The sequence below is a fragment of the Elephas maximus genome, chromosome 20 (assembly GCF_024166365.1).
Source record: "Elephas maximus indicus isolate mEleMax1 chromosome 20, mEleMax1 primary haplotype, whole genome shotgun sequence".
Lineage (NCBI taxonomy): Eukaryota > Metazoa > Chordata > Mammalia > Proboscidea > Elephantidae > Elephas > Elephas maximus.
Window position 1 is genome coordinate 38524274 of NC_064838.1, and position 24559 is coordinate 38548832.

A 24559-nucleotide genomic window follows, 5' to 3' on the forward strand; every position below is an offset into this window, starting at 1 on the left:
ATATCAGGTAAGAAAATTAAATCTCATAGGGTAAATTTCTCACCACACACAAGTGGCAGAATTGGAAACTAAACCTAGTTTTAACATACAAATTCCTGCTTCCTCCTATACCATAGCAACCTTTACTTTTTATTACACATCTAAAATTATGAATTCTCTGGTTTAACAATTTTTTAAGATTGCATGTCCCAAAGTATGTCCTTGAAACACTAGTCTTAAGAGATACACTGCTGAAATAAAAGAAATAAAGTAAAATTCCATGTACTAAATTAGTAGTATTATGGACTGAATTATGTCCCCCTCAAAATAAGGGCTGTAAATCCTAACCTCTATGCCTGTGGTTATAATCTCATTTAGGAATGGGTTGGTTTGTTATATTAACAAGACAGGATTAGTGTAAGATGTGTCTTAAATCAATCTCTTTTGAGACAAAAACAAGCAAGGGGGGAAGCATGCCAAGCCACGCAAAGATTGCCCAGGAACAGGTGCTCAAAAGAGGCAAGGACCTTCCTACAGAGCTGACAGAGAAAGAAAGCCTTTCCCTAGACCTGGGCCCCTGAATTCAGACTTCTAGCCTCTTGAACTGTGAGAAAATAAATTTGTTTGTTAAAGCCACACAGTTGTGGTAAATCTGTTACAGCAGCACTAGATAACTAAGACAAGTAATATTCTACTCTTCTATTCTATGTAAAAAAAAAAAAAAAACTTTGAAAAAACTGCCTTTTCCAGCATTGTACTCTTTTCTACAAGCAAAAGCAAACACTTCATTTTTTCTTTCCCAGTTATTAAGGAACTAAAGCCAGCAAGACTTTTCATTACTTTCTGTAAAAATGGTGTTGGAGGAGCATCTGACCTCCTTGTCTAACTTCACAAGGGTGAAGGAAAAACAAGATTAATAGCCCAATACTGATTCCTGGGGGGCGCGGGGCGGGGGGCCGGCCATGCCTTCTCTCACCATCTTTACCAATTCTGACACTAACCATTCCTCCCATGGCACTCTCTACTTCTTGGCTGAGTTTGATTTCAATGCAATGCCCACAGAGAGCTCACAGACAGTACTCAGGATTATGGGTTTAGCAGGGAAGGAACAGGTTACAATTTGGGTTCAGGAATGGTCAGAATACAGTTCTGCCATCAGGACAGCCTCTTTTCACCTGTTGCCCACAGGTACACCTTTCTCTGGCCCTTCGACCTCTGTCCTGCTTGAGAAAGTGCTACAAAGCTCTTTTAGCTTTACCTATAAGTCCCTACGAGTCAGAATCAACTTGGCGGCAGTGGGGTTGGCTTTTGGTTTATAAGTGCCCAGAGGCACCCCACTCCACCAATAAGCCCCAGCACTCAGCTCTAGCTCTGTGGGGCAGCAAACCACCAAGTGCCTGGAGGCACCCTACTCTGAAAGCAAGCCTCCTGCCCAAAGGCACTCAGCTGGGAATCCCACCATGCTGTCTCCTGCCACTATCTCTCTTCCACTGTTACTCACCATCTTCACTGTTGCAGCTCTCTCTTCACGCACATTCTCTCTCTCTCTCTGTCTCTCTCTCTCTCATTCCTGATTCCAGGAGCTTCTGAGTGCAGGGATGCCAAGTCGAAGAACACGCTCTCCTTTTGGCTCTTCTTCCTTGGTGCTGGTGAGATCCTCCCTCTGCTCTGGAATTAGCTCTCTTTTAAGCCTAGAGGGATGCCAAAACCGACCAATCCCCTTGGTAGGCCACAATTACCTTATATGCACAGTTCTTATATGCAAGGGATTGGGTGGAAGTTACAAGACCATGGTGAGAAAAGCCCCAAAAAAGCAATCCATCGCCCAAAGCCATCTATACATACAATGCACTTCCGATCCAAATTCCAATGTCATTTTTTAAGGTGATAGAGAAACAAATCACCAACTTCATATGGAAGGGAAAGAAGCTTCGGATAAGCAAAGCATTACTGAAAAAGAAGAAGAAAGTGGGAGGCCTCACTCTACCTGATTTCAGAACCTAGGTATTGGTACAACAACAGGCACATAGACCAGTGGAACAGAATTGAGAACCCAGATATAAATCCATCCACATATGAGCAGCTGATATTTGACAAAGGCCCAGTGTCAGTTAACTGGGGAAAAGATAGTCTTTTTAACAAATGGTGCTGGCATAACTGGATATCCATTTGCAAAAAAATGAAACAGGACCCATACCTCACACCAGGCACAAAAACTAACTCCAAGTGGATCAAAGACCTAAACATAAAGACTAAAACGATAAGGATCATGGAAGAAAAAATAGGGACAACCTTAGGAGCCCTAATACAAGGCATAAACAGAATACAAAACATTACCAAAAATGACGAAGAGAAACCAGATAACTGGGAGCTCCTAAAAATCAAACACCTATGCTCATCTAAAAATTGCACCAAAAGAGTAAAAAGACCACCTACAGACTGGGAAAGAATTTTCAGCTATGACATCTCCGACCAGCGCCTGATCTCTAAAATCTACATGATTCTGTCAAAACTCAACCACAAAAAGACAAACAACCCAATCAAGAAGTGGGCAAAGGATATGAACACACACTTCACTAAAGAAGATATTCAGGCTGCTAACAGATACATGAGAAAATGTTCTCAATCATTAGCCATTAGAGAAAAGCAAATTAAAACCACGATGAGATTCCATCTCACTCCAACAAGGCTGGCATTAATCCAAAAAACACAAAATAATAAATGTTGGAGAGGCTGCGGAGAGACTGGAACTCTTATACACTGCTGGTGGGAATATAAAATGGTACAACCACTTTGGAAATCTATCTGGCGTTATCTTAAACAGTTAGAAATAGAACTACCATACAACCCAAAAATCCCACTCCTTGGAATATACCCTAGAGAAATAAGGGCCTTCACACAAACAGATATATGCACACCCATGTTTATTGCAGCTCTGTTTACAATAGCAAAAAGCTGGAAGCAACCAAGGTGTCCATCAACGGATGAATGGGTAAATAAATTGTGGTATATTCACACAATGGAATACTACGCATCGATAAAGAACAGTGACGAATCTGTGAAACATTTCATAACATGGAAGAACCTGGAAGGCATTATGCTGACCTAAATTAGTCAGAGGCAAAAGGACAAATATTGTATAAGACCACTATTATAAGATCTTGAGAAATAGTATAAACTGAGAAGAACACATACTTTTGTGGTTACGAGGAGGGGAGGAAGGGAGGGTGGGAGAGGGTTTTTTACTGATTAGTAGATAAGAACTGCTTTAGGTGAAGGGAAGGACAACACTCAATACATGGAAGGTCAGCTCAACTGGACTGGACCAAAAGCAAAGAAGTTTCCGGGATAAAATGAATGCTTCAAAGGTCAGCGGAGCAAGGGCGGGGGTCTGGGGACCATGGTTTAAGGGGACTTCTAAGTCAATTGGCAAAATAATTCTATTATGAAAACATTCTGCATCCCACTTTGAAATGTGGCATCTGGGGTCTTAAATGCTAACAAGCGGCCATCTAAGATGCATCAATTGGTCTCAACCCACCTGGAGCAAAGAAGAATGAAGAACACCAAGGTCACACGACAACTAAGAGCCCAAGAGACAGAAAGGGCCACATGAACCAGAGACCTACATCATCCTGAGACCAGAAGAACTAGTTGGTGCCCGGCCACAATCGATGACTGCCCTGACAGGGAGCACAGCAGAGAACCCCTGAGGGAGCAGGAGATCAGTGGGATGCAGACCCCAAATTCTCATAAAAAGACCAGACTTAATGGTCTGACTGAGACTAGAGGAATCCCGGCGGTCATGGTCCCCAAACCTTCTGTTGGCACAGGACAGGAACCATCCCCAAAGACAACTCATCAGACATGAAAGGGACTGGACAGTGGGTAGGTGAGAGATGCTGATGAAGAGTGAGCTAATTATATCAAGTGGTCACTTGAGACTGTGTTGGCATCTCCTGTCTGGAAGGGGGATGGGAGGATAGACCGAGTTGGAAGCTGGCAAAATTGTCACGATAGGAGAGACTGGAAGGGCTGACTCATTAGGGGGAGAGCAAGTTGGAGTACGGAGTAAGATGTATATAAACTTATATGTGACAGTCTGACTTGATTTGTAAATGTTCACTTGAAGCTCAATAAAAGTTAATTAAAAAAAAAAAAAGAGGCCTGAAAAAATATGCTTAAATGGCTACAATGACTTTCATTGGGAATTGAGAATATGGTTGATATTTTTTTGTCTTCTACTTCCTACAACCCAATCTTTTTTATAGTATATCTGTACTATTTTATGATCAAAAGTTTATCAAAATAAACCACACATTTTAAAACAAACAAAAAAAAAGCAATCCATCGCACCGCAAGAACATATGCCAATTCGCTAACTTCTACAATTCAGTGACACCGATTACATTCTTCAAGTTGTACAACCATTCTCACCCTCCTTTTCCCAATTGTTTCTTTTCCCATTAACATAAACCCACTGACCCCTAAGTTTCTGATCTAACATCCATCTTGACACTTTCATGCTTCATACCTGCTTAGACATTCTGGATTTCCTATAATGCTACATATTCAATAATCTTTTTGGTTTTACCATCACTTACAAATTTTTTGGTAAGCATGCTTTTTATACCATTACTCAAGATCTAGATCCATACAGTTTGGCAACAGCAGAACTTACAATCCTGTGTAATCACAGCATCTATGTAAGTAAGCAATCAAAGTCAAAGACTAACAAACTAGGAAAGGTCTGGCAACAAGCTGATTTCATTACATAAATCACTCCTAAAAATTCATTTAAAAAAAATTCATTCAATCAATGAAAAGAACCAAAGTCCAACAGGAACAGCCAGTTCATAGAAAGTGAGACAAATGATTTTTATATAGATGAAAAGATCTTCAACTTCACTCATAAAAGCAATGCAAATTAAGTATACAATGTGATACCATTTTTTACCTATCAGATTGGCAAAGACCAAAACATCTGATAACACATTTTATTTGTGAGGATAATGGGGAAACAAGCACTCTCATAGTTTGCTAATGAGAATATAAACTGACTCTAACACTTTAGAGGACAATTTAGCAACCTACAAAATATTTAATTGCATCTACCTTTTCTCTGGAGCACAGATACTCACGCAGCATCATCTGCCACAGTAAAAGTGCTAGGCACTGTTGTCAATCCAACAGTCATTACTTCCTTCTTTCTCATTTATCAGAGCTCACATTTTATTCAGGGTGATAATGTGCTCAGCCCAAAAGACAACTCATGATTGGCCTAAGCCAACTACAGTTTACCTATTCTCTTCCCCAGATAATCACTTTCCCAAACTCCCCTGGGGTCGGTGACAGTGATATGACCCTCACTGAAACGTAAGGAGGCATCACACAGGGCAGTGTTACTCCAAGCATGGTCTGCTGACCCACAGTATCAGCATCACATGAGAGCTTGTTAGAAATACCGATTCTTAGGCCAACTGCAAACCAACTTTGAAATATGATCTCTGGTGGAAGATTCCAGGAATCTGTATTTTAACAAGCTCTCAAGGTGATTCTTATGCACAATAAAGTCTGTGAAACGCTAACTTCTGGGAATTATTTTTCTCTCATTTAAAATGACAAAAATATTTTGTCCCTAATTTTCTGTCTTTGAAGGCAGTTAGCTGTCCTGCTTGGAGCTAAGGCAGCTATACTGCAACCATGAAGTGACAAGAGGATGCTGAAAAACCAACATACTAAGGATGATGGAGAGAAAGAGAGGGAAAACTCTAGGTCTGAACTGCCTACCTCCTTGCTTCCCTTCTATGAAACAATGAAGTCTTCACTGTTACCATTATTTACAATTGAATGTATCCTGAGTGATAAAGTTTATGTCTACAGATGGAATTAATGGAGCTTAAATTCTAGTGGAAATGAAGTTGCAGGTTGGGGCCAAGAATTATTAGCGGTCTCAGACGAGTATTCATCGTATTAATGCAGTGCAGGCATTTAGAAAAACCTGAAGAAATAAATTATAGTGAATATGTAACATACTATGCATCTATAAAATAAAAAATAATGCAACTTTATAAGTACCAATGTATTTTATGAGAAAATAAGAAGGTGTGGGACCACTTCAATAGTGGGCCCTGCATTTGCCTTCTTAAAAGGAGGGAGATACAGACATATCCGCTGTTGCTGGCTGCTGCTGAGTTGATTCTGACTCATGGTGACCCCACGTGTGCACATTAGAACTGTTTCATAGGGTTTTGAAGGCTGCAACCTTTCGGAAGCAGATCGTCAGGCCTGTCTCCCGAGGTACCTCTGCGTGGATTCGAACAGCCAACCTTTCAGCTAGTAGTCTAGTGCTTAACTGTTTGCGCCACTAGCCACCTGATATATACATCTAGGCATACATATATAAAATCTGGAAGGACACGCAAAAAACTGGTAAAAAATGGTTGTTTCTAAGGAGAAATGGGGGTGGGAATCAGAAATGAAAGATTTCTTCACTTTTGAATTTTTCAATATTTACATATTCCTATTATAAAAATGAAATAAACTTTAAAACTGCTTTTACATTTACATTGCGCACGTGAGAATTTTAAATGTGGGTCAAAGCTGATATTTCTACAAAGTCCTAAAAATTGTTACGTTTTACTACTAGCACCTGGCACAGTGCCTTGCACATAACAAATACTCAAAAGTCTGCTGACTTGAATTGCTATGGGATCAATCCCATACACTGCCACTGAGGAATCTGAGAATATAAAAAGGAGAACATAAACTTAACACATCTGAACCTCTTTTCACAATCAAGGTTTGTCAGATAATTGCTTAACTCTGTTTTCTACATTCTCCACAATATTTGAGCACGGTCCTAACTATCAGAAAGGTAAGTTCATCTCATCAATTTTCTTTGGGTTTTCCACATGCCCACATTGCTTTTAAGACCACCAGTACTTGTTTGAGACCACTAACGAGTCTTGTCCTCAATCTGTTACTTCATTTCCCTAGAACGGAAGCTCCATTTGGGCAGAAACGTTCATAGTACCTTCAGCACATACAAAAGAGCCAAACACATACTCAAGTATTGAACAGATATTTTTTAAATAAATAAAAGGAGAAATAGAGGTGTTCCATAAATGCCAAGGTTACTAATAACTTCTGGACTGCTAAATCAAATGATTAATTCTCAGCCTTCATCTTAACAGTAGTATTTGACACTGTTGATCAATCCCTACACCTTGAAACACTTTCATCATTTGGTTTCAGGATACCAACTCATCTGGTTTACTCCCTACCTCTCTGGCTGCTCCTACTAAGTCTCCTCTGGTGGCCCCTTCTCATCTTCGTGTCCTCTAAACTCTAAGTTCTTCAACTCTGTCTCACTTCAATCTGTACTCCCTTGGTGATCTCATCCAGTCTCAAGGTTTTAATCTATTTGTTAACAACACTCAAATGTATACCTCCAGCAGGTCCTCCCACGTGAATTCCAGATTCATAAACCCAGTTGCCTACTCAATATCTCTATTAACTCTAATAAAAAAAAAAGTAAAAAACTTAGGCATCTCAAATTTATGTCCAAAATCCTTTTCTTCCCCTCCAAACTTGTTCTTCCTTCAGTCTTCCCCAACTCAATAAATGGCAACTGCGTCATTCCAGGAACTTGGAGCAAAAACCTCAGCACTGTCTTTAACTCATTTCTTCTTTTCACAGCACACATCCATTCTATGAGCAAAATTTGTTGACTCTACTTGAAAAACATACTCAGAATCAGACCAAGCCTCACAACATATTCACTGCTACACCCAACATGATCCAAAACATCATCTTCTCTCACTTGGATTATGGTAATAGCTTTGTAACTGGTATTCCTGTTTTTGCCCTTGCCCAATCCCCCATCAGTCTATTATCAACACAGCAGCCAGAATAGTGTTAATGACAAAATGTCAATCAGATCATGTCACTCCACTGCCCAAAGCCCACCAAAAACTTTCCATCTCTCTCAAGGTAAAAACTAAGGTCCTACCAAGGACCAGCAGAATTAGCATCACCTGAGCGCCTATAAGAAATGGACCCCACCCCAGAGCTACAAAATGAGAATCTGAATTTTAACAAGATCCCCAAAGTCAATTCATATGCATATTAAGTTTAAAAAGTACTTCCATAAACCAGCACAAGATATGCACCCACCCTCCCCTCGCCATTCAGCAAACATGCCAGGCAAGCTTCTGCCTCAGGGCCTTTGCACTTGCCGTTCCGTGTACCTGGGAAGTTCTTCTATATATCTGCATGGCTTACCCTCCTACCTCTTTCAAGTCTTTCCTCAAATGTCACTGTCTCTATGAGGCCATCTGCGGCCACCTAATCCCTACCATAGATATGCCCTATTCCCCACTTTTCTGTTTTTTTTTTTCTTGTTAGAAACTGTCCCCAACTAACAAATTTATTACTTATTTTGTTTACTCTGTCTCTCCATACAATACATAATGTAAGCTCTACAGAGGCACAGACTTTTGTCTGTTTTTTTCCCCAGTGTCCAGAACACAGTAAGCATTCAATAAATATTTTTAAATGAATGAAACAATAAACAAATGAGCTTTCTCTTCAAAACACTATCCAAGAGATCTTATAAAATGACTCCTTGCCACAGAAATTGACTTTTTTGGCATTAAATTCAACAAGTCCACTTTTTAAAATATACTGAACACCTATTATGTAATTCAAAAACAAACAGAAAACCAGTTGCCTTCTAACCAATTCTGACTCATGGAGATCCCATGTGTCAGGCACTGTAAAAACAACTATTTATGATTAAGTACGGAGATTTAAAAATATGATTCATGATGGCAGTATACCATCAAAAAGTTTGCAGATATATTTAAGAGAAATAAAAATTAAAATTTTAAGTGACTGAAAGAACAGATATGCCTACAATTCTCTACAATAACAATCCTTTATATGGATAAATAGTCTTTCACACAAATTTTCCCATCTGATCCTCAACAACCCCGTTAGGTGTGTAAAGCAAGTAACAATAAGCCCATTTTAGAAGTGAGGAGACATATACTTTAAGTCTTAAAGCACGGCATTAAAAATGTCAGAACTGGGACTGAAGTCTCTCGATTCTTAGTTCAAAACTGTACTATATCACACTTCCTCTCATAGATGATACTGAACCACACTATAAAATCATATAGCTATATACTTTGCTAAAGATTCTGAACTCTCTCAAACCATCCATTATCTACACAATATGGGAACCAATCATTTCATTGAAGCCACAATTTTAAGGAATAAAAATTTAAGCTGCTATTAGGGGGAGAGCAAGTGGGAGTATGGAGTAAGGTGTATATAAACTTATATGTGACAGACTGACTTTATTTGCAAACGTTCACTTGAAGCTCAATAAAAATTATTTTAAAAAAGTAAAAAAAAAAAAAATTCAAGCTGCTTCCAGTTACTTTTAAGTCTAACCCAGTGTCAATAACATTCAGGAACAATATAAGAAATGAACTCTTATAATGCACATGAATAAAACTTTTTTGAGCTGGACAACTGCTAGAAAAAGAAAGAATAAAAGAAAGGAACAAGTAAGTAAATGAGAATTCAATTCTAGAGGAAAGAGTGACGGTTATATCATCATTTCATACTGCTTGGAACACCTAAGCGATGCAACTTTGCAGAAGAAAAATGACATACCTCCTCAAAATCCCAGCAATAGTTTTCCTTTCTTTGCATAGATGAGGATGAATAGTTGAATCCAAAATGTTTTCCGAAAAATGTTCTTTTTAAAAAAGACACAGAAGATCCATATGAAAAGAGACCCAATCTGGGAGGGTGGACACCGTGTCTTTTAAATCTTATGATTAAGAGCAGCTGTTCACCAAGTGTCAGCATCTGAAGTACTAACTGTGGGTGTGTCTTCTCAAGAGAGTAACACCTGCTGGGACAGAGGAGCAAGAGAAGGAGAAAGAAATACTACTGAATCCAAATGACTGGCTGACAAATAATTACCAGTTCTTAGGCTATAAAATCTTTCAAGTTGACACTAGTAAACACAGATAGATTACATGGAGTACCCACGTCCAGGTGGCACTGGGGCTTATCACTGAGAGCAGCAATCAAAGATAACACCTCAGACCGAATTGCTGAGCTAAGGGCTGTGGGACCATGATCTCCGGGACTATCTAGCTCAACTGGCATAACGTAGTTTATAAAGAATATGTTCTACATTGTACTTTGGTGAGTAGCATCTGGGATCTTAAAAGCCTGTGAGCAGCCATCTAGGATACTCCACTGGTCTCACCCCTTCAGGAGCAAGAAGAATGAAGAAAACTAAAGATACAAGGGAAAGATTAGTCCAAAGGACTAATGGACCACATCTACCACACCCTCCACCAGACTGAGTCCAGAACAGTGAGATGGTACCCGGCTACCACCAGTGACTGCTCTGACAGGGATCAAAATAGAGGGTCCCAGGCTGAGCTGGAGAAAAATGTAGAACAAAATTCTAATCAAAAACAAAGATCAGACTTGATGGCCTGACAGAGACTGAAGAAACCCTGAGAGTATGGCCCCTGGTCACTCTTTCAGCTCAGTGATGAGGTCACTCCTGAGGTTCACCCTTCAGGCAATGACTGCACAGGCCCATGGAACAAAGCAAGACTAAAGGGACGCACCAGCCCAGGGGCAAGGACTAGAAGGTAGGAGGGAACAGAAAAGCTGGTAATGGGGAACCCAGGGTTGAGAAGGGAGAGTGCTGACATGTTGTGGGGTTGTTAACCAGTGTCATAGAACAATTTGTGTACAGACTGATGTGAGAAACTAGTTTGTTCTGTAAACCTTCATCTAAAGTACAATTAAAAAAAAAAAAGATACACCTCAGCAGGTAATCCAGCTCTCTGATTAATAATAAACAAGCTGTGTGTTAAAGAAAACACAAAAATCTAATTCTTGTTTTGGTTTCTTTTTTTTTCAAGATGATGGCCATATCACACAACCAAACAAACATAAACAGACATATAACATTAGGTAGTCTGGCAAAAAGACCAAGCATTCTGGTCTTATAAAACAAATGCTGTAGAACTACTAATACACATGCCTATGTCAGCATAAAATATAGAATAACGTATGCAAAAAACTTGTATGTAGCTCTGGCATGAGGAACATCAAAGTTAATTTGACACATAGGGTGGTTCTGTGTACTCTTACAGTCCCTGGGTGGCACAACCAATTTGAAACTGAAAGGTTGGCTGTTTGAATCCACCTAGTGGCACTACAGAAGAAAGGCCTGGCAATCTGCTTCTGTAAGATTACAGCCAAGAAAATCTGTGGAACACTTCTACTCTGTAACACATGGGGGTCGCCATGAGTCAGAATCAACTTGACAGCCAAAGGTCTTTTTTTTTTTGGTTTCTGGTTAGATATCTTATAGAACTAGGAATCTATATATTTCAGTAGCAAATTAAAGCAGTGATCTTGATAACAGCCATATCACTACAATTCTATCAAACTATAAATTACAGAATATACAGTAAGCTCTGGCCATGATGGAGTAGCAAGGACTGGATTCACACACCCACAACTAAAAAAAAACAACAAAATATATGAAAGAATGGTTTTCAGACCTTAGACACCAGGCAGCACAGCACAGTGATCCCTGAGAAAGAAGAACCAATCACTGCCCCAGTTTAATGCCTGGAGAGAGTTTCCAGGCCAAAGCACAGGGAGAGAAACCCTGGCAGAGTCCGGCAGTCTCTCTGAGTTGAAGTGAAGGAACTGGAAGTGCAGGGAGGCCAAGGTGGCTAGAGTTCTCGAAGTAGAGTACCGCAGAAGAGAGAGCTGCCCAGAGACAGAGAGTGATTCAGTGATCTGCTAAGGGTCTCCTTCAAGTCTTCAGTTGATTACTGATCAATGTATGTATATGAAGGAACTATCCAAGATAGAGGTGAGGGCTGGGGTGAGGAGGACGCCAACTGAAAGGAGTAGAAGGAACAATCTCCAAATCTCACATGGGGCCAGGAATAGTTCATGTTCTCACTAGCCAGAATGGAAAATCCCATAATTCATAAGGCATCAGTAGTACTCAAAAGAGTATGACCTCAGTTTTGGACAAAATTAACCACTGCTCTCGTTCCACCTAACAAAGCTTAAAAGCAAGCTCTGAAAGCTCAAACTATTTCCAGATTACTTAACTGTACCCTCAAACAAAGCTCAAGAATATTTATAATACAAAAAAATCTAGCATCAAAAAAGGCAAAATTTTTTTTGCCACCCAATCAAAAATTATCAGGCATGCAAAGAGGCAGGAAAATATGACCCATTATGAGAAGGAAAAAATCAATCAATAGAAACACCCAGTATTGGCACAAATGGCCAAATTAGTACACAAGAATATTAAATAATATAACTACATTTCACAGGTTCAAAAAGTAAACACTGAAAAAAAAAAGTAAACACTAAGCATGTTAAGTAGAGACATGAATATGCAAAAAAGATACAAGTCAAAGTTCTAAAGCTTATATATATATATATATACATATACACATAAATGTCTTAAATAAAAAATACACTGGGTGGGACTGACAGCAGATAAGACACTGAAGAAGAAAAGATTAGTGAATTTAAAGACACAGCAATAGAAATGAGAACACTAGGAAAAAATGAACAGGACATTAATGAGTTATGGAACAACCTTAAGTAACCCATAATATGTGTGACCGGAGTCCCTGAGGAGTAGGAGGAAGACAATGTTAAGAAATCTTGACCAAAAATTTTCCAAATTTGGTGAAAACTGTAAACCCACAGGTGTGAGAAGCTCAACAAACACCAAGCCCAAGAAAAATGAGGAAAATTACAACTACACCAACATACATCAAAATCAAATTGCTTGAAGAGAAACTCCTAAAAGCAGCCAGAGGGAAAAAACACACATATACAGAGAAATAAAGTCTGACAGCAGACTTCTTTTCGAAAATAATGCAAAGCAGAGGACAGTGAGGCAGCATCTTAAAGAAAAAACCTGTCTACCTAACTTTCTGTCCCCAGTAAAATAGCTTTTAAAAATGAAGGCAAATTAAAAGACTTTTCATATATACAAAAGCAAAGAGAATTCATCACCAACAAACCTGTACTACAAGCAATGTTAAAAACAAATCCTTCAATCAGGAGGAAAATGGAGCTACACAAAAGAATGAGGAGCACGGTAAACGGCAAACATAACAAATAAGTAAAATATACAGTATTTGACAAAGGCTTTATTATAATGATAAAGATTCATCTGCATTATTAAAATAAAGAGCTCTAACAAGAATTTTCACAATACACATTATCTTCCAAAATGTCCATCTTTCAAACAAATCAAACTTGATTACTAAAACTCAACTGCCATCACGACATTCCTGTAAATTATAAAGAGTTGATCCTATCTCTTTTTCACAGAAAGAAGCCCAGCCTCAAGTGTAAGTTATCCAATAACAGAGAGTGAGTCTTCCGGAAAATGAAAATTAAATCTTCTTTGTTCCCAGCCCAGCGTTGTATTATACCCACCCACTGCTGTCAAATTGATTTCAACTCATAGTGACCCTACAGGACAGAATATAACTGCCCCAAAGTGTTTCCAAAGCTGTAATTTTTACAGAAGCAGACTGCCACATCTTTCTCCGGCATTCTATTATAGACGGTGGTTTTTAAACCCTTTGAAAAACATGCCTACAAAGAAATACTTTGCAATAAAGTGTGATCGTGGTCAATATACAATTTATCTATTTTCCATTGTCTTCAGGGAACCCCATAGTCACTTAGAAGTAAGTTACAAAGACAGCTCCTTGACTTCAAGAAGTCTGAATAACAACATTACAGTTCAATGAACTGGTCAGATTGTCCCAAATTGGCAGAATAAGAAAACTTCTGCCAAGTCTTCCTGAGCAAACCAAATTTGACAAAGCGAAAAGCATCAAAGCAATAGCTGCAAGACGAAGCTTCAGGGTCAGGCACTGAAACAGGAAAAGAAAGCACCAATATTTGAGGTCACTCTATTATAGCCCAAACCTCAAGGGAAATGTGGTTAACGAGAATAAAACCTCTGTAATACCACTGATGCCAATAATTTACAAAATGGGAATCCTGCCTACTATTCCTCTGAATACATATCGGTAAACACAGAATTCCATACACTCAGAGATTCCCTGGGACCGCTAGCAGATTTTACAATCCAACTTCACGGTGAGAGATCATTTGCTACTCTGAGACAGGTTAACTGCATGGTACACAACATAATTCAGGATGTTCCTCAGACAGAATTCTAGAGGAAGGCTACCTACTGTTATCCCATCTGTACCAAAAATTCTTTACTGTATAATGACAACCAGAAAATTCTGTGATTTCAATATTCACTAATGAATATCAAGAGAATGTCAGGAAAATGTAGTGTTCTTTCAGTACTTTACCCCAAACCAAGATACTGGATAACTTTTCTCTTAATATGAAAATAAAATGTATCAAAAGAAACATGCTAGATACCCAAGAGAATTGAATAGGTATGTTCAAAGAAATATTACTGTACAAGAATGTTCAAAGTAGCATTATTCATAATAGCTAAAAGGTGGAAACAGCCCAAATGTCCATCAACTGATGAATGGATTAACAAAATGAAATATATCCACACAGTGAAGTTTTATTCAGCCATAACAAAGGAATAAGCTATTGATACATGCTACAACATGGATAAACCTTGAAAACATTATGCTAAGTGAAAGGGGCTAGACACAAAAGGCCACATATCGTATGATTCCATTTGTATGAAATGTCTAGAATAGAGACAGAAAGCAGGCTGTTGGTTGCTAGGGGAGGGGGAAATGGGGACTGACTGCTTAACGGGTATCGGTTTCTTTCTGGGGTAATGACAATGTTCTGGAATTAGATAGTGGTGGTAATTGCACAACATTGTGAATGTACCAAAAGTCACTAAATTATATATTTTAAATGGTAAATTTTATGTTACATAAAGAAATTTTTCCAAATGGTAGTTATCTAGTACTTGTATGTTCCACTGCTTAACAAAATGCTATACTGATAAAAATCACTCAAAAATGCTTTTTAAAACATAATATACTAACATGACATTGGGAAAAAAGGCAAAAGCAGAGAGAAAACAAACAAATCAGCAGCTGCCAGCGGTTGGTGGGAGGAGGATTGAATAGGTGAAGCTATTCTCGTATGATACCATAATGGTAAACACAATATACCTAAATTTTGCCAAAGCTCAACACATAACTTTAAGCCACAAAGAATAAACTTTAAGCCACAAAGAATAAACTTTAATATATGCAAATTATTAAGTAATTAAATAATCATTTAGGAGGTAGAGGGATCCCAGGATGGAATGCAAAATAAACTAAATGTATTACAAATGTATGAAACAATCTTACTGAAAGGGGTGAGGAATAAGGTGCTGACTTAAGTAACTTTGAAAATGAGTTGAGTCTAACACTCAGGGGTGGATTAACCAGTAAGCAAGGTACTCACAGGCTTACTTGTGCTTACTTACTAACCTGTAGTGCACAATTTCACCTGTTTTCACCCATGCATACCTCGCCTACTGGGTAATCTGTCCCTGGTAACACTAAAGGTAAAAGGAACAGTACATAAACATAGTACCAGAGTCGATAAAGTTGTTTCCCAAGAAAGTATGGGTTAACAATTCTGAAACCACTAAACATGTATTGGAATTGAAGAATTAAGTAAATGAGTGGCAGATGGTGAGAGCCAAGTGGCGTGAAGCAATTCTAACCCATGTGGTAATGAATTACAGAAGTGGAGCCATCACTATGAACACATGTTTAGCTTAATACAGATATACAGTTACATAGGGAAATGTTTATAGATATGTGCATACACATGAGTTAGTATACAAGCATGTATCTCCTTGCTCTATCACCTGAGAGGGCCTAGGAGCAACAACACCCCAATAATAACAGGCACATCTAACACCCAGATCTTGGTTTTTAAATCCATTCTCCAATAAAAGGAACCAGGGCTTCTTGGAAAAATGATTGATTATAGGACTGGGACAGGAACTATAAAAGATGAGCCTAAAGCATCCTATGTTGCCAGAAAGTAAGAAAGTGCTCAAAAAAAAAAAAAAGACAATGATGAGGGTATGTCAAAGAGAAAGGATACAGGAGCCAACTGAAAGGCTTCCAGTGGCCAAAGCTGGAACAATTTGAGCAATCAAATAAATAAAGTCATATTGGACTATAGCCCAAGTATAGAATATTCATGAGTCCATAGTGACATAAATAAATGATCGCATAAAAAATAAATGGTGAGAACAGACAAATCTCCCATGCAGAAGCCAAAGTAATTTATGTAGGAGGTAGAACAGAATTATTCATTCTCTAAGTGTGGACTAAGCATAGCGATTTCTTTCCAAAGAGTATAGTATGGAAAGGAAAAAAAATGAGTAACTTTATGGTGGAGAAACCTGGGAAAGACTACTTCAAGCCAAGTGGTTATGGTTAACACCAACACTGATAAGACACATTTACAGTATGCATCCTTAATACATATGGTACATAAAAATGGCATGATAACCTCCACGGTTTGTGTTCCTTTCAAAAAGACATTATACCAGTCTACCATAAGAAAAACGTCAGACAAATCCCAAAATGAGAGGCATTCTACAAAATACCTGACTGGTAATCTTAAAAACAGCCACGGTCATCAAAAACAAGGACAGTCTGGGAAATTGACACAATCAAGAGGAGCCTAGAAATCACGGCCACTAAAAGTAATATGATATCCTGAACGGGATCCTGGAACAAAAAAAAAGACATAAGGTAAAAACCAGAAAAATACAAAAAAAGCATGGACTTAGTTAATAATAATATACCAATATTGGCTCATTAATTGTAACAAATGTACCATCCTAATCTAATGTAAGTTGTTAATAATAGGGGAAACTGGGTGTGGGATAGAAAGGAATTCTCTGTACTATCTTTGCAATAATTCTGTACATCTAAACTATTCTAAAATAAAGCTTATTAAACACCCGAACCTATTGCCCTAAAATAGTCTTTAAACCAAAAATATCCCCTGAAGTCTTCTGAAAACCAAATAATACTTTAGCTTAACTAGTAAGAATGTCTGCCTTCAGCCTTATGCTCTTGTAAGATCTATTTATATAGAATCAAATTGACAAAAGCAACTCAAAACACGTCACTGAATTGTACATGCAGAAACTTGGTGGGTACTTTTGCTACGTATATTCTCAACAACAAAAAATAATTAAAAAAAAACTTCGTTAAACAAATGTTAATATTCTTTTTTTACTACATGCCTGGAATTTTACTTGTTGTGTCTGGGACACAAAAGATGCTTAAAACATGGTCTTTGACCTCAAGAAGCTTGTCATCTCATTGCAAGGTAAGACAAACCCTCATGAAACGATACGGAATATAAAATATTAGAACATGAAATTGAGGAATACAGATAAAGAATATTAGACCAAGAAATGGCAAATGTTTTGTTACATATCTATTTACCACAATAAAAAAAGAAATCTAAAATTTGGTTTAAAAAAAGTAATATGTCTCAGATTGTGAGGGAAGACATCATCAAGGAGATAAAACTTGAGTTGGTATCTTAAAATGTACTTCAAAGTACTAAAGTAAAAGAGAAACAATGATAAACTGGTACGCTTACAGAGTACAATAAGAAAGGTAAAAAAGAAAAAAAGACAAAACTAAAAGAAATAAAAATATTTAGTCATGAGAAGTAAAGGCTTAAATGGGATAAACAGTAGCAGTGTTCACACACTTCAAGAGTCATGTGGAAGAGCTAATAGAGGTCAACAATTACTCAAAAGCAAAGATGAGAAGAAAGAGGTCAGGGAAACTAGAGTACTGGAAAGGGAACAAACTGAACACAGACAATGTTGACCCATTGTGATAAATGTAACTAATGTCACTGAACAATTTGTGTGGAAATCGTCAAGTGGGAATCTAACTTGCCGTGTAAACTTTCACCAAAAACTCAACAAAATATTTAAAAAAAGAAAAAAAAGCTACTAGAATTACCTCAAATACCCAATTAACTTACAAGCTGACCTCTGGTAAAATCTGACCAATGCTTATGGATATAGAGTGTGACAGCTGTTTAGTAGAGCCACAACAGGAAACGCCAATTTGGAAAGACAGGAAGCAGGTGGCCAAGTTTTTCTCAACCACTTTTCAAATGACAGTATGTACGTGAGCCCAAGAAAGCAAAAATTCAAATTCAAATCCTGCAAACATTTATTGACCACCTTGTGTAGATGCTTTCGTATTATCTCATTTAATATTCATAACAAACACATCTATAAACATTTATTAATGTAAGAGAGGTTTAATGTAAAAATAGAATAAAATAAACCTGACACAGAAGCAGGAACACATTAGATATTCCCTACCATCCCCCAATCTCTGCTAGGGATTTTATAGCTGTCTTAAAAAGCAAAATAGTTTGAAAGTCCAAATATTTACATACCAATTTATTTCCCTCTTGCTCCTTCCTTCAGTCAAACTCAGTAGCTCTCAGCATTTAATGTGCATTAAGAACCGTACATGGTTATACATTAAAAGAGGAGCCCTGGTGGCGCAGTGGAAAAGCCACTAACCAGACGGTTGGAGGTTTGAGCACACCAGCCACTCCACAGGAGTAAGATGTGGCACTCAGCTTCAGTAAAGATTACAGCCTTGGAAACCCTATGGGGCAGCTCTACTCTGTCCTATACGGTCACTATGAGTTGGAAAAACTTGAAAACGGCAACGGATTTTTTAGTTTATATTACACATTAAAAATAAAAAATGCACACTATACTTTTTGGGCAATTTAAAGTATTTTCAAGTACAGTTTTCATCTGATGTGATTTTTGCCTCATGCACCAACTTTAGAACCTAATACTGAGATGAGGTGCAACTTTACTGCAGGTTTACTTCTTGGGCTCAGAGAGAGCATAAAGTAGGATTAGTGAGAGAGGGTAGAGAGGGAGAATCCTATTACAACATGAAGAATATTTTAACAATACTACCTAAAAATGGGTGTGTGTGGGTGTGTGTGGTATCCACCAACCATCTGTCTGTTTGTCATACTGTGGTGGCTTGTATGTTGCTATGATGCTGGAAGCTATACCACAGGTATACAAGCAGCGTCCCCCATACTGGACAGGTTTCGGCGGAGCTTCCAGACTAAGGAAGAGTAGGAAAAAAGGGCTTCCAAAAATCAGCCAATGTAAAACCTATGGATCACAAAAGATTATTGTCTGACATAGTACTAGTAGATGAATGCCCAAGGTTAGAAGGCAACAATGGACTCAAGCATGCTGGCCACGCTAGCCCTGTTTACATCTTAAGAGGGAGGGAAGGAAACAAAAATAATTCTGAATCCACTCGAGGGCACTGGGTTTGGTTTTTTTTTTTTTTTTTTTGGTTATGGATAAAGTAAGGAAGAAAATCCCATAACAAACAGTCCTCGTTTCTGCAACTGGTCACGTGGTCACAACCGGTATTTAGAACTGCCTTCTTCCACCACCCATTCTGTATTCCCTTTACCCTCCGCAAGCACCTCAACTGGTTATGGTTCTTTTGGAGTGTAGCGTACCTCCTCCTGGGTCACACTTTGTACTCTACCTTTTGGGGCTCACTGGGATTTAAATCTAGTTATAGGTCTAGAAACAAAATGGGTGGTGGAAGTGGATCCTGGGAACATTCAGCAACTTCTTATAAGGCACCTGCCTCAGGGAATGCCCCTGGCGTTAGCTCTGCTTCAGGCACAGCTGAGTCAATCTCATCAAATGGGGGTGGAAGAGATCATGGATTTCCCAGAGAGGGTGGCTTACCAGACAAAGATGGGGTAATCTATTCAGACGGATGGGTGGTGCTGTTGGGAAGAGTGATTCAGCAGAATTGAGGGGCCCAGTGTCCCCAGCTTCCTGATTATCTGTCCACATGTCCTCATCCCAAGTTTCAGGGTCCCACTTCTTCCCAATCAATGCCCTCACTTCAACTTCAGACACCATTCAAGGTTGGGAATTGAACTGGCATTGTAATTCAGTCAGTCTTCTCATAAGACTCTGAGTTTGATTTTCGGCAACATCAGCTCTGTTACTACAAGAAAGAAGGCTTTCTTTCAGGGCACAATTGGCATTTTCATGTCTTTTATGCAGCATTTGAGCTATGACTCTGAAGCCCTGAGCTCATCTCTTTCTTTCACCGCTTTGTCTAGTGAAAAGTACAACCAACCAACCAGCTTCCCTATACTTCTCATTTTGACAAAATTATAGAAAAGTGTCCAGTATGCAATTACCCAGTGTTTTGTTTCTAACAAATAAATTGAGCTATTGGTGGCGATATTTTGCTATTGCCAGCTCACACCATGGGTTAGCAGTGTCTTCTTTACTACTGGAGGCAGAATCACCAGCACCTTTAAGATTAGCCAAACTTGAGAACCAATTTAGAAAACTCATCCTTAACAATTCTGGTTTTCTAGAACCACCTTCAATACCAAATGTCTTAGGCAGGGTTCTCCAGAAAAGCAAAACAAGTGAAGTGCATATATATATATATATATATGTAATATATATACACAGAGAGAGAGCGAGATTTATCTCTAGGAAATGACTCATGCAGCTGTGGCAACTCACAAACCCCAAATCTGTAGATCAGGCATCAGGCTAGAGGCTTCTCCTGACTCACATGGCTGCAGGGGCTGATGAACCCAAATCGGCAGGTCAGCTGACAGGCTGCTGGCCCACAGGGCTACAGAAGCTAACAAGTCAGGTCAGATGGCAGACTGCTGGCTCACAAGGCTGAAGAAGCTGGAAAATCAGGTCAGATGATAAGCTGCTGGCTCACAGGGCTGTGGACACTGAAGAATCCAAAATCAGCAGGTCGGACAACAGGCTGCTGGCTCAAGTCCCAAGAACCAGAGGTCAGATGACAATGAGCCAGATGCAAGATCCAGAGCAAGAGAGCTTTGCCAGTGCATTCATATATATTGGATAGAAGCCTCACCCTCAAGGAAATTTCCCTTACTTGAACAAGGCGGTGATTTGAGTAAGGGCATGACTGCAGCAAGGTGGTGACTTGAGTAAGGATGTGACCTGAGTAAGGCTGCAATTTGACTCAAGATACACCCTACACTAATCCTGCCTCATTAACATATAAAGGTTTAGGGTTTACAAAACGTAACTATATAATGCCACAAAATGGAGGACAATTACATCAGATCACAAAATGGAAGGCAATTACACAATACTGGGAATTATGGCCCAGCCAAGTTGACACATAACATTAGCCAACACACCAGTGCTCCTGACAATGGTACGGAACTGGGCAGTGTTTCATTCATGGGATCACCATGAGTCACAGCCAACTCAACAGGAACTAACAACAAATGTGGTACAGACTGCCTCAAAATAATGAATTTCTGTCACCAAAGTTGTTCAAATAGAGGCTGAACAATCAGAGAACATTTTAGAAAACAGCAATTGGAAGAAGTTAAGATCTCTTCCAACCCTTAAATTCTCTAATGGGTAGACTTTTAAAACATGAAAGGAGAAGAGCAACCTAGTTAAGAGAAACAAAATGAGAAAAGACACAAAAGATGACATGATATATGGGGAAGTTTAATGCAGGGGAAGAATACTCATTCCCATCTGTGGCCTTTGCACCTGCCGTTTCATCTGCCAGGAAAGCTCTTCTATCTTTTAGGCCACAATTCAAATACTTTCTCCTTAGTGAGGCCTCCCCCGATAACTCTAACTCCACCCACCCTAGTTACTCACTCTGGTCGCATCGGCTTCTTTTACTTTATTCATAGGTTATACTGGGGGCACCAATAGAGCTCACAAGCCAAATCCAGATTGCTGTGTTTTTGTATGGCCTGTGAGCTAAGAACAGTTTGTACATTTTTAAATCGTTAGAGGAAATAAAACCAAAATAGTATTTGTGATATACGAAAATTACATGAAATTCAAATTTCAGCATCCAAAGTTTGATTGGAACATAAGAGTTGAGCAGTTGAGACATAGAGACCTTATGGCCCACAAAGATATTTACTATCTGGTATCTGGCCCTTAACAGAAAAAGTTTGCTGACCTCTGGCTTGTACCATCATCTAAAGCTATCTTGTCTATTTGCTTGCTTATTGTATATTCCTCCTTCCCACACACACATTCCCCCACTGTAGCCCACACCTAGAAAAATTCCTGGGTCAAAGTTATAGACTAATAAATATTTGATGAATAAATTAATGAATGATCCAAAAATGCCACTCTGAGGAGTCTAACTTCAGTCTTCAGCCATTATAGGTTTTATGATAGGCATAAAAAGTCTTGCAGAAAAGGGAATTATTCCAGTGAGTGAAAAAAGGCTTAAAGTAATGGTGGCCACCAACTAGTCCAGATTATTGGGGTTCTTCATCAAATCGTAAACTACAGTTTTTTGTTGTTGTTGCTCATAAAAGATTCTCTCAGCTACTACATGGTGCCACAACATTCCTTAAGTTGATTGTGCCTCTGTTTATCTTAGGATGCAAATACTGAAAAATCTCATTTCCTATACAAAGTACGCAGCACTCGCACTATAACAAATCTTAAGAAGTGCTCATAATTCTAACAGACCTAGATCATGTGTTAATGAATTTTTAATATCTAAATTTTTCCTATGCTCATCAGCAACCTATTCTGTAAACAGCTGAAAACCTTTAGAAATTAAAGGTTACCACCCACAGACCAGAAGCAGCCTTATTAATCTTTCTATACTAGCCAGAGAGTGGGTGACGGATTTTAAAAAAAAAAAAAAAAGTCAATTCTGTTGGTAGAGGACAAGGTATTGTTAAATCAAAATCCCACCCAGAAGTATCACTTGCTACATGACACTACTAAAACTACCACCTCTTCCTAATTCAAGCATCAATCTTCCCATCTACAAATGGAGGAAAAAAATGTATCTACCCCAATATTTTCATAAGGTTCTTTCCTCTAGGATTTGCAACACCTTCTATACCCAAATACTACAAAGACTGGGATTAACCAATCCTAAAATTTAAGATACTGATCAGAAGGCATAATCAAATCAAAGTTGTGTTCTCTTTCTCTAAAGCAGCTACGTGCTTTTTAAACCCTGGATGCTTTTTTAAAGAATTAGCCAATTTAGGAATTCAGGCCTTTCTTACAGAAGCTTATGGTACAGGTACCTCTCATGAGTGTGTCAGATTTATAACCAACCGTTCTGGGATACAGTGTGAGTGAGTGTGAGTACATGTGAGAGAAAGAGTGTGTGTCTGTGGTCATTTTCCTTGCCTGTATGACAAACAAATCCGAATGAAAAGGCAACTGCAAAGAGCACTGCCTAGGATTTACCAAGACTGTGTTATCTGTCACCAAAGAAAAGGGGGAAAAAATGGCCAAAACTCGAGTGGGGGTTGCTTCAACAAACTCTTGCTACAGATTCACCTGGGGGATTCTTACCATCAATGCTGTCAAGGGATGAACCCAAACCAACCCCAGGACCAACACTGTTCACATCTTTGCTGGGCTGGCAAGCTATAAACGGATCTCTGGCGTTTTAGGAAAGGGGCATCTTACTGCACACCTTTCCCCTTCCTAAAACGGTTACTAAAGGGCACCCTGAGGCCAAGCCCAGCCAGCCCTGACTCACATCCCACCTCACACCACCTAGTCTCCCTGTTCCCAGCACAGCAGGCTCCCTCCTCCCCTTAAAAGACAAGTTCAAATTCAAAACAAAAGGTGCAACATCGGTTTCAGGTGGCACTGGCAGAGCCCGAGTGGCCAACTACTGGGGACGCCAGAGCAAGCGAGGGCTCCTAAGACCCAGGACCCCCCATGGGAGCCAGCTCACCAACAGTCCTTCGGGCCTCGGCACAACTCCTTACACGCCCCTCCCTCACCCTGGCCCCGGACAGGGATGCTGGGCAGGGGGGGAGGTAATGGGAGTGGGGAGAGAAACCCCAGGGAAAAGAGGACAGCGCAACGAGCCGGGAAAGGGCAGAGGCCCAACGGGGATGCCGGGGGTCGAGTCCTAGGCCCGGGGCTACAGCCCCGGACGGGGGTGAGCAAGGGTCCGAGAGGCGCCAGGCCGCGAGCGGGAGGCCAGGCCCTCGTCTGCGGCGCCGCCGGGCCACGCTCCCCTCAGGACTCTCCCCCCCGACCAACAGAGGGGCTGTGAGGGGGCCGCGGCCGCCGCCATCCTCAGGGGCGGGGGCACTCACTCACCGGCTGGGAGGGGAGGAGCAGGTGGCGTCTCCGCCAGCGCCGTTGCTGGGGCTCAAGCGCTGGCTCCTGCCACTGCGGCCGCCGCGCCCGGTCCATCCCCCCAAACACCCCCCTCCCGGCCCTCCCCCCGCGCCGCCTCAGCCGCCGCTACCGCCGCCTCAACCCCAACGCGGGAACGCGAGGCGGTGCGAGGGGGCGAGAGCGCGCGTGCGCCCGCCGCCACCGCCCACAACCTCCGCCCCCGACCGGCGGCGCACGCGCAAGGCGGTGAGAGGCCGTGCGGGCGCGCGCACGCCGCAGGGGGCGGAAAGAGGGCCT

The 24559-nt window shown here is 40.0% G+C and overlaps 1 protein-coding gene across 3 annotated transcripts in view; it reads right to left on the reverse strand.

The window, feature by feature from the left end:
• Nucleotides 1–24348, reverse strand: part of TMCC1 (transmembrane and coiled-coil domain family 1) — a 247828-nt gene extending 223480 nt beyond the window's left edge. Inside the window, exons 1-2 of one of the 3 annotated variants that reach the window (XM_049863430.1) lie at nucleotides 24242–24348; nucleotides 9667–9907 (exon numbers count right to left, since the gene is read on the reverse strand). The gene's annotated coding sequence lies outside the window, so the exon portion shown is untranslated. Of the gene's footprint in view, nucleotides 1–9666; nucleotides 9908–19843; nucleotides 20554–24241 lie in introns of those variants that run through there. The other 2 variants (XM_049863431.1, XM_049863429.1) reach the window with 2 other exon arrangements.
• Nucleotides 24349–24559: the final 211 nt, after the last annotated feature.